This window comes from Marmota flaviventris, chromosome 1, assembly GCF_047511675.1.
Source record: "Marmota flaviventris isolate mMarFla1 chromosome 1, mMarFla1.hap1, whole genome shotgun sequence".
In the NCBI taxonomy this organism is placed as follows: Eukaryota; Metazoa; Chordata; class Mammalia; order Rodentia; family Sciuridae; genus Marmota; species Marmota flaviventris.
Genome location: NC_092498.1, coordinates 24,144,955 through 24,153,991, shown reverse-complemented (window position 1 = coordinate 24,153,991; position 9,037 = coordinate 24,144,955). Strand labels below are relative to the sequence as shown.

The 9,037-nt window shown below is 41.3% G+C and overlaps 1 protein-coding gene across 4 annotated transcripts in view; it reads left to right on the top strand.

Annotated features, from left to right (window-relative positions):
• The first annotated feature begins 780 nt into the window (after window positions 1-780).
• Window positions 781-9,037, top strand: part of Nrf1 (nuclear respiratory factor 1) — a 136,673-nt gene continuing 128,416 nt past the window's right edge. For all 4 annotated transcript variants that reach the window (XM_027950103.2, XM_027950102.2, XM_071611927.1 and 1 more), the window contains exon 1: window positions 781-887. The gene's annotated coding sequence lies outside the window, so the exon portion shown is untranslated. The remainder of the gene's footprint in view (window positions 888-9,037) is intronic.

The window sequence follows — 9,037 nt, the reverse complement described above, 5'->3', positions numbered from 1 at the left end:
ATTCTTATGGAGGTGGTCTCCTGCTTACTTTTAAAACAAACAACAAAACTACTCCTCATGTCTCCAAAATCAGGTTGTGCTCCCACTGTCCATTCATTTGTCTGGCACTTGCTTGGGGGATCCCAATTGCTTCGTATAAAACTACATGAGAGCAAGAGCAATGACGTTATTTATTTATTTATTTTTAGTATTTTGCGTTGATAATAGGTGTATCTTAAGCGCACCCAGAACAACATTCGGCACATAAAGGGCTCCCTAGAAATGTTTGCTGAACGAATGAGTGAATAAATTTTATTATCTTGCTTTGTATAAAAACTTTTGCTTTTAAATATCTGGGTAGGGCTTGAAAAGTCACTGCGAAGAGAGGGTGAGGGTGCAAATGGCCCGACAAAGCGGAGAAAAGTGCGAGAGTGAATGCCTTTCCGATCGTCCTGACACACTCCGGAGGTCCTAATTCCTCGGGCTGGGGGCGAGAGATGACACTCTTTTCAGATCAGCAACCATTTTATGCTTCATGCACCCCTTCTCTTGCGGCGACCACGTTTTGTTCATCCAGTCGCTTTCATGGTTCCGGCCCCAGACAAACGTATGCAGTGACAGGAGACTTCAAGGAGTAGGCGGGGAGGACGCCAGAAACCTAGCCGAAAGCCCCCTCCCCAACCAGGCGCGGAGGAGCAGCGCCGACCTCCCCATCATGGCGGCCGCGGGCGGGGAAGCCGAGCCGTGCGTCGCGTGCGTGCCTCCTCCCTCCCCTCCCCCTCCTCGGCGGCGGCCGCGGCGGCAGAGGCGGCAGCGCTCGCCATTGCCGCTGGTGGCAGGAGGCTGCGAGGAGCCGGCGCGGTCGCAGTCTCCACGGCGCAGGCCCACGGTAGCGCAGCCGCTCTGAGGTGAGTGCCCTACCGCGCAATCTCCAGCTATTTCAGCCCCGGCGCAGCCGCAACACGCCGCCCGCCCGCCGGCCGGCCGGCCCGCCCCGCAGCCGGCACCCTGCCGCCCCCGGCTCCGGGCCTGGGCCCCCGCTGGATTCGGCCCGCCTGGGGCTGGGGGCCCCGGCCCGGCCCAGTCAAACCGCCACCCCGAGGATGCGCAGGCCGCACTAGGCCCCAGGCGTCCTGGCGGGCTCGGGAGGGAGGCGCTGCCCTCCAGATAGCTCCAGGGTTCCGGCCTGCCCTGCCGCCCGAGGCTCTCGGGGCCGCGGCCTCCTCCCCGTGGTGGAACCCAGAGCCCGGCCTTCCCGCGGGCTCGGGAGCGGGCGGCCCGGGAGAGCGCGCCGGGCCCGGGAGCGGGAGGTGGGCGGGCTGCGCGGGACCGGAGCCGCGGCTCGGCGTTCGCCCCCTGGGCCCTTCCCTGGTCTCGTTCGCTGGCGGCACGGCCCGGCGGGACCGGGCGGGGCGCGGGAGCTGCTGTCTCCTGCGGGAGAAGAGGCTGGCTGAGCTGACGACCTCCGAAGCTTCCCTCCCGCCGGGGTGGCGTGGGCTTGTTACCCAGGTGGACTGGGGGACGCTGGAATATGGCGCGTTGCCCACCTTCTTGCAAGTTGTTAGGAGGCGGCCCAGGCGGCAGTTCGAGGAGGAGGGCGCAAAGTCCTTTTGTACGCAGAAATAAGGAGCGACATTGTGTTTTTTTCCCCAGCGGAGATGTGACCGTGGCGGGGTCTCGGTTCTTCCTGTGCCTGGGGTGGTGGTCTCTTGGGTAAGGGAGCGGGGAGTGGCGCGCCCCTCCTAAGGAACCGAATTTTTGCCACTGGAAAGACGGGGCTCGGAGATGGTCTTGTGCGTGGTATTATTACCGTATTCCCAGCCTTTTGGGGGAATTCGAGGGTTTGCCATTGCATGTTATGCACTTCACTGTACCGTGATGTCCACCACTTCTCTCACCTGTTGTGTTGTTGCTTCTGGTCCCAAAGTTTCTACTGTGCATCTAACTGTGCCCACCAAAACTTGAAGTTATTTTAAAATCTTAATGTTTTTAGGGCTTCACATGATATCTGCCAACCAGTTGGAGGAGCTGTTGCCTGTTCACCTTCCCTTCTTCCAATCATTAAGTTAGAATACTGTATATTAATTGTTTGCTCTAGAGCTGGTGTCAGTTGTGCTGAATTCTTTTTGTGGTCATAGCAAAATTCACATATTAAAAAAGCGTTTAAAGGATATCATTGCATTGGGAGAAAGGTAGTGTGAGTGAGCCTGTCAACCTGGACGGTGTTCAATAGTATGGGTACAGCTTTTGTAACAGGGCATCTTCTGTGCTCACAGTGGTCCTTTTCCCGTTCTATCTCAGCCTTGTCTCTTAAAAAATTACTATTATTATTATTATTAGGCCTTGAACAATAGGTTATTGGATTCTTCTTCACTCAGGGAAAGCTTTGGAGATGTGTGTGTGTTTTGGTTTCTTAATTCAGTAGTATCCTGACTCCCTAGAATTGTTTGAAAGTTCCTGACAAGTTATCCTATAAATTAGTGAAAATTTGACTAGTTTTATCTGTGTATCTGAATGTAATTTCCTTGTGAGTGCAAAAGGCAACATACAATTACCATATGTAATGTAGTTTATTTAACTCTTGGCTCCTAAATTGTGTGCAGAATTTTTTGTGTCTGGGGACTCCTCCTGCCCCATTTTTCTTTGGTGCTGGGGATCATGCTCAGAGCCTTGGGGCATGCTAATGTTATACCACTGAGCTGCACTCCCCAGCCCTTTTTTTCTTCTGATAGTACACTTTCTTTCAACAGGGTCTTTGACGAAAACAAACAAAACAAAAATCTGATTAGAATAACTGTTTATTTAATCCTTTGGCTCACCTTATTTGCAATATCATAGTCTCAACACTCAGCATAAAGAAGGGAAAATGACCTTTTGCTTTATAGTGAGTAGTCCATATTCTCATTTAGAGGGAAAAAGAAAAAAAAAATCTCACGCAAATAATTTATTGCTGTGTTTTAAGGAAATGTAGCTTCTGGAGTTAGTTACAGTCACCTAAGGGACTATAGGAGTTATGAATGTCCTTGTCCAGATACAGAGGGAATAAAAGCAGAAAGGATTTCAGTTTTTCCTCCCAATTCATGTGTAGTCCAGTGGAATCCAAAACTGGAGTTTTTTGTTTTTTTGTTTTATTAAAGCATAGTTATGCAACCATTGCTGTTTTAGGTAGGGTGTTGAAGGCCAACTTCCTACAATTAAAATACGAGTTTACATTGCCTGTATACCAGATTTAACCAGACCTCTGTGTTGTTTTCAAGAAGCATTTTAAGTGAAGTACCCAAAAATGGGTGACTGAGAAATTAAGCTTTTTGTCTAGGATTAATTTTTTACAACTTTTCTTATATGTAGTAAGGCATTCAGTAAATGTTTGTTGGGGAACAATAATGATGAATGACAATTATTGAAATTAAGCTTTTTTCATAAGTATTTGAAAAGGCATGATGAATTTTTGGTTTGGTGGGAGGGCTATGAACCTCAGCCTTCAGAAGCACACACTTCAGGAAGTTAATGTGTATGTCAACTTCTGTCAGATGTCTTTAGACAAGCCCTGTGCTTGATGCTGAAGCAGGCTTATTCATCTACTCCAGGTTGAAGAGTGAGGGGAAATTGTGGGTTGTTGAGTTTCACAAATACCTACTCTAACCTCAAGAGTTTATATGCATCCTTTCTGGGTCTGTAATCAAGGCCAGTCCAGGAAATGGGATATTTGAGAATTGAGATGTGTATGTGTGACTATATATGATGCTTATTAACATATAGAAATAGTATTTGGAAAATCCATTTTACAAAATATCATTCTTTGGTTTTGTAAAAAACATTTCAGAAACTGTTCAATGCTAAGGACATTTTCTTTCAGCTCTTTCATGTTTTCCTTGAGAGCTAAGGCTAGTGTTTTCAGCCTAAGCTTACCCATGAATGTTGAGTAAAATAGCCATGAAAAAGAAACCCACTTGTTAAATTTCTTTTAGAAACATTTTATTTAGTCCAAGTCCAGTGTTTTTTGAGTCTCTGGATACATATTAATTTTTGTGTTATGTATCATATAGTTACTTCTTTATTAACTAGGGGGGTGCATTATCCACTTTGTTGGGTGTTCAGTTTAGTGATTTTATCCATCAGTATTTTAAGGTGAACAGGCTAGAAGAGAAATAATAAAGGTAAAATCTATTTTGGTGTTTGCAAATTACAACCACATTGAGTTATTGGAAACTTTTAATCTCAGAGTAACAAAAATGCTTTGTTTGAGATTATTGTTTTAAATATTTTTTTAGTTGTTGATAGACGTTTATTTTATTTATGTATTTATATGTGGTGCTAAGAATCGAACCCAGTGCCTCACACATGCCAGGCAAATGCGCTACTGCTGAGCCACAACCCAGCCCTGTTTGAGATTATTTTATGTAGCATGGACAAAACTTGAATAATGAGTTTTAGACTGCTCAAGGAAAATAATGGGATTATATATATATCTTGGAATATATATATTTTTCTAAAGTGCAGTTCAGAGTTAGGCTAATGTGTTTTCAACTTCATGCAATGCAATTTAGTTGCTGAGATATTAAAAAGGTTTCATCCTGTGTTCTTTTTTTTTTTTTTTTAAGCAGGTTACAGGTTTATTTTTTAGTTTTTTGGTGGACACAACATCTTTGTTTGTATGTGGTGCTGAGGATCGAACCTGGGTCGCATGCATGCCAGGCGAGCGCGCTACTGCTTGGCCACATCCCCAGCCCTCATCCTGTGTTCTTTATGCCTAAAATGTTCTAAATATGTGCATTTATGTGATATCAAATTAAACCTATGCACTGAAGAAATGCCAGAAATACAGCTGTTTAAGATGATTGAGTATATTAAGGAACAAAATTAGTTGCAGTTGTGGCAGGCCTACTACATTTGTGATCCTTTGAGGCAAATCTGTATTCTGTCACTGATATCAGTCACTTACTTAAAAGAGATAATTTGACCATGAGGGATCTTCTGAATCCCAGACTGAGACATCTGCTTTGGCCAACCACAAATGGTTTAAAATTCCACCTGCACCAAACCATCAGGCAATTTCTTTAAGAAGCCATGTCTTGTAAAGAAGGTATGTGTGTATTGAGGAAGGGTTGGTGGGGAGAAGAGGGAAAGGGAAAGTGATATCTGATTTAAAAAAAATTGGTGGGGATATTTGAAAAAAAAATTGTAGTTGTAGATGGACAGAATGCCTTTATTTTACTTGTTTATTTTTATGTGGTGCTAAGGCTCGAACCCAATGCCTTGTACGTGCTAGGCAAGGGCTCTGCCACTGAGCTACAGCCTCAGCCTAAGGTGAAGATATTTTTAAACCTACTTTAATCATTTTGGTGATTTAGAGTATCTCTTGTTTGTGGTAATTGCATTTTTTATTATATAAGCATTGTATTTAATTGGGGTATGCTGGTTTCTGTGGTTAGAAATGTGAAAAGTTTGATAATTTAAGTGGACATTATCTATCTTAAGATTTCTTAAAGTGGTGCCTGTTGGATAAACTATATGGGCCTTTTTAAGGCATCTTTGTGAAGGACTTCAAATGCTTGTATGTTAAGACCTTTTTTTTTTGAGAGCTTGTATTTTACTGTTGCTAGTTGTAAAGTCTTTGCTCTTTAGAACTTAGTCTGTTTTGTTGCTGCTCCTAAATGCTAATGTGGTTAGGCTGGCAGCTAAACCTACAAATAACAAGAGGAAATTAGGAAATGTCCCCATGAAACATTGCTTAAAGCTATTAAAGCAGTGGACTAGAAATGGGGAGCTAGGGATCAGGAGACCTAATTTTTGTTTTGTGTTCAGAAGAGAGTGAGGCATACCCTCCATTGAGAAATAACCTCCATAAGTGTGTCCTTTTTTTAGAGTTTTGCCATTCATTTACCAGACATTGATTAAAGACATTGAACATTCTTGGCATGTGCTAGGTGCTAGAGTCACAAGTGAACTGGGGGCCTTGTCTAGGAAAGGATAAAGATTGGGCTCTTCAAACTATAGTATAACTTGTTGAAAACCAAAATAGAGTAAAGAAAGAGTGGTGTGGGATTGGGAAGAGAGGGAGGGATACCTTTTGGGAAGGGGTCAGTGACAGGGAAAATAGGTGAGGTTAGGGATCACTTTTTTCATGTAGGAGAGGTTTGAGGCCTCTGAAGGAAAAATAGCCATTTTACTGATAGAGAAGAGGCGGCTACAAGAAGGCCATCAACAGTATAATTTGAGAAATGGCAAGTAAAGTTTACTGTAGTTGTGAGTACTAGAAAATGGAACCAATAAAGTTGTGGCTTCATAGGAAGAGTTTGTAATCGCATGCTCACAAGCATGGATTTTATTCTGTAGGTATTTTGGGGACTATATGAAATTTGAGTAGGAAATCTCTGGTTTTGAATTTTTTAAAGTAATAACTTTTTTTTTTGTTAATGCTGGGGATTGAATCCAGGACCTTGCTCATGCTAGGCAAATGCTCTTACATTGAGGTACACCCCCAATTCTTACTCTGGTTTTAAAAAAAGATGATGTGAAGATTGGATTGGATATCTTTGAGACTACTAAGTTGTGATTTAAGAGGAGATAAATTCTGGAGATTATTTTTTAAATTGTCAGGTTTTGGTGGTATTTGAGTACAAGATTATAATCTGGTTAAAGGATGAAAATGTATTTAAGTTAGAGAATGTGTAGGAAGAACAGAATTTGAGGAGGAAGATAATAGGGCATTATTCCAGATGTGTTTAGTTTGGGGAGGGAATGAACTGACTGAAGCGAATGTAGGGATTAATTAATAAGAGATTTGCATTCATCAGCATAATGTCATGGAAACTGTAAAAATAGTATAATATTAGAAGTGAGGAAAAAACTAAGGGCAGCCTTGGGAACATCAACATCTGAGGGTCAACTAGAAGAGGATCCTAGAGGGAAGTTGATGAAATTGTGAATAATTAATAGAATGATGTAGGGTTGAAGAAGCTGAGGAGAGGGATTAAGAGAATCTTAAGAGGGAAGTTTGCCATGTGAAATACTACAGAGAACTTACTGGGATAAAAATTGGATTTGGCATTTAAGAGGTAAAAGAAATTTTCAAAATATCCCTGTATATATGTATTATGCATGTATTGTTTTGCCAGGCATCATGATAATTTAGACAATATATTTCTAGAGCAATTCTAAATATGGGTAGAGGCCTTTGAAACCCAATTTAATAGAAGACCCATGCTTAGAAATAGGTTTTGTTTTTCCCTTTCTCTTATGGGAATGGCAGCTTGAAAGTTTCAGGAGGTGACCCCCAGTGGGGACTGCCTAAAAATCTTTTCTCCCCATTGTTGGGCTTTTGTTGTTTAATTTTTTATTAACACCATCTTGAAAGCCTGTTTCTAATTCTGAGAATTAGAATCCATTTGAGTTGCTAGTCTCTTAAAATACAAATTCCTCTTGGAGGATTTTGAGGTTTTATGATATTAGTATGTTAAATATAGGGATTTCATACCTAAGATTTATGGTTCTGGGGTTCAAGAAAATATATTTTGACTGCATGACCCTGAATCTCTTGAAACTGCATGAAAAATTTTTACGAGTACCTGTGCAATAATGTGGGGACAAGGGTTCCTTCTCACTTTTACAAGATTCTCAAGGAGCTGGGCCTCGTGGTGCACACTTGTAATTCCAGTGGTTTAGGAGACTGAGGCAGGAGAATCACAAATTCAAAGCATGCCTCAGGAATTTAGCAAGGGCCTAAGCAATTTAGGGAGACCCTTTCTCAAAAATAAAACATAAAAAGGGTTAGGGATATGGCTCAGTGATTGAGTGCTCTGGGTAATCCCTGACTACCCTCTCCCACCACCACCAAAAAAAAAAAAAGATTCTCAAGGAGATTTTGACACAAAAGTTAAGGGTCTTTTCACTAACATTAATGATTAAATAAAGTGTTGATTGTGTTAGTTGGCTGAAACCAGTTATCTTTACTACTGGAATAAATCAAGGGAAAGAAATTTTGAGTGTTTAGGTGAGGAACTTTTGGAAGATATGAGGCACCTCTTTTTTGGGGGGGCAGGTACCGAGAATAGGGGCACTCAATCACTGAGCCACATCTCCAGCCCTATTTTGTATTTTATTTAGAATCAGGGTGCCACTGAGTTGCTTAGTGCTTTTGCTGAGGCTGGCTTTGAGCTGGTGATGCTGCTGCCTCAGTCTCCCAAGCCTCTGGGATTACAGGCACATGTCACCGTGCCTGGCTGATTCACCTCAGAGATGGGAATAAGGACCACCAGGAGGAAGATAAGGGGAATGCTAAAATAAAGCTTAATAACCAGTTTCATAATTTTGCCAAGTATTTTATTGGAGTCCTTGTTTTTTGTTTGTTTTTAATATACCAGAACTCATACTAATAGATGACTCTTTATGCACTATTGATACAGTAGGCTTTGGGGGTGATTTAATGGTAACACATTGTAGTGTTCACATACAAGAATGATATGAATAAATGGGTAATCTTAAACTGAAAACTTGTGTTATTTAATTTGTAAGTAGCTTGTTTGTGGATTACCTGTTTTGACACATAATAATTGTATATGTGTGCTACAGTGTAATATTTTTACTTATATTTTATATGTTTACTATTGTTTTAAAGGAAAAGTGTGTTTTACTTCATCAATTATACTCGTAGACAAAATTCATTTTTGAGTTAGGAGTTGCTTATACTTTGGAAAATTTCAAAGGTGTACAAATGTTTCAGTGATATGGGATAAGATAAAGAAAAAGGAAAAAATTTTCTTATTTAGTTTTTCTGACCACAAAATGAAAGTACTGTTGAACTATTTTGTAAGGTCTTTCTGAAATACAACAATTATAGAATACCTTGAGATCTAAGGTGATTTAATGGAAACACATTGTAGTGTTCACATTTCTAAAGTCATGAATAAAATGTAGGTATTTAAACACATTATTTATAAAATATTCCATACTAGAACTTATTTGATTTCTACAATATTTCTTTCTAAAACTTTAGATAATTGTTCATTTTTAGTTTCTTCCTGAAGTCTTGGGATCTTTGAAATCAGATTGGGAGACA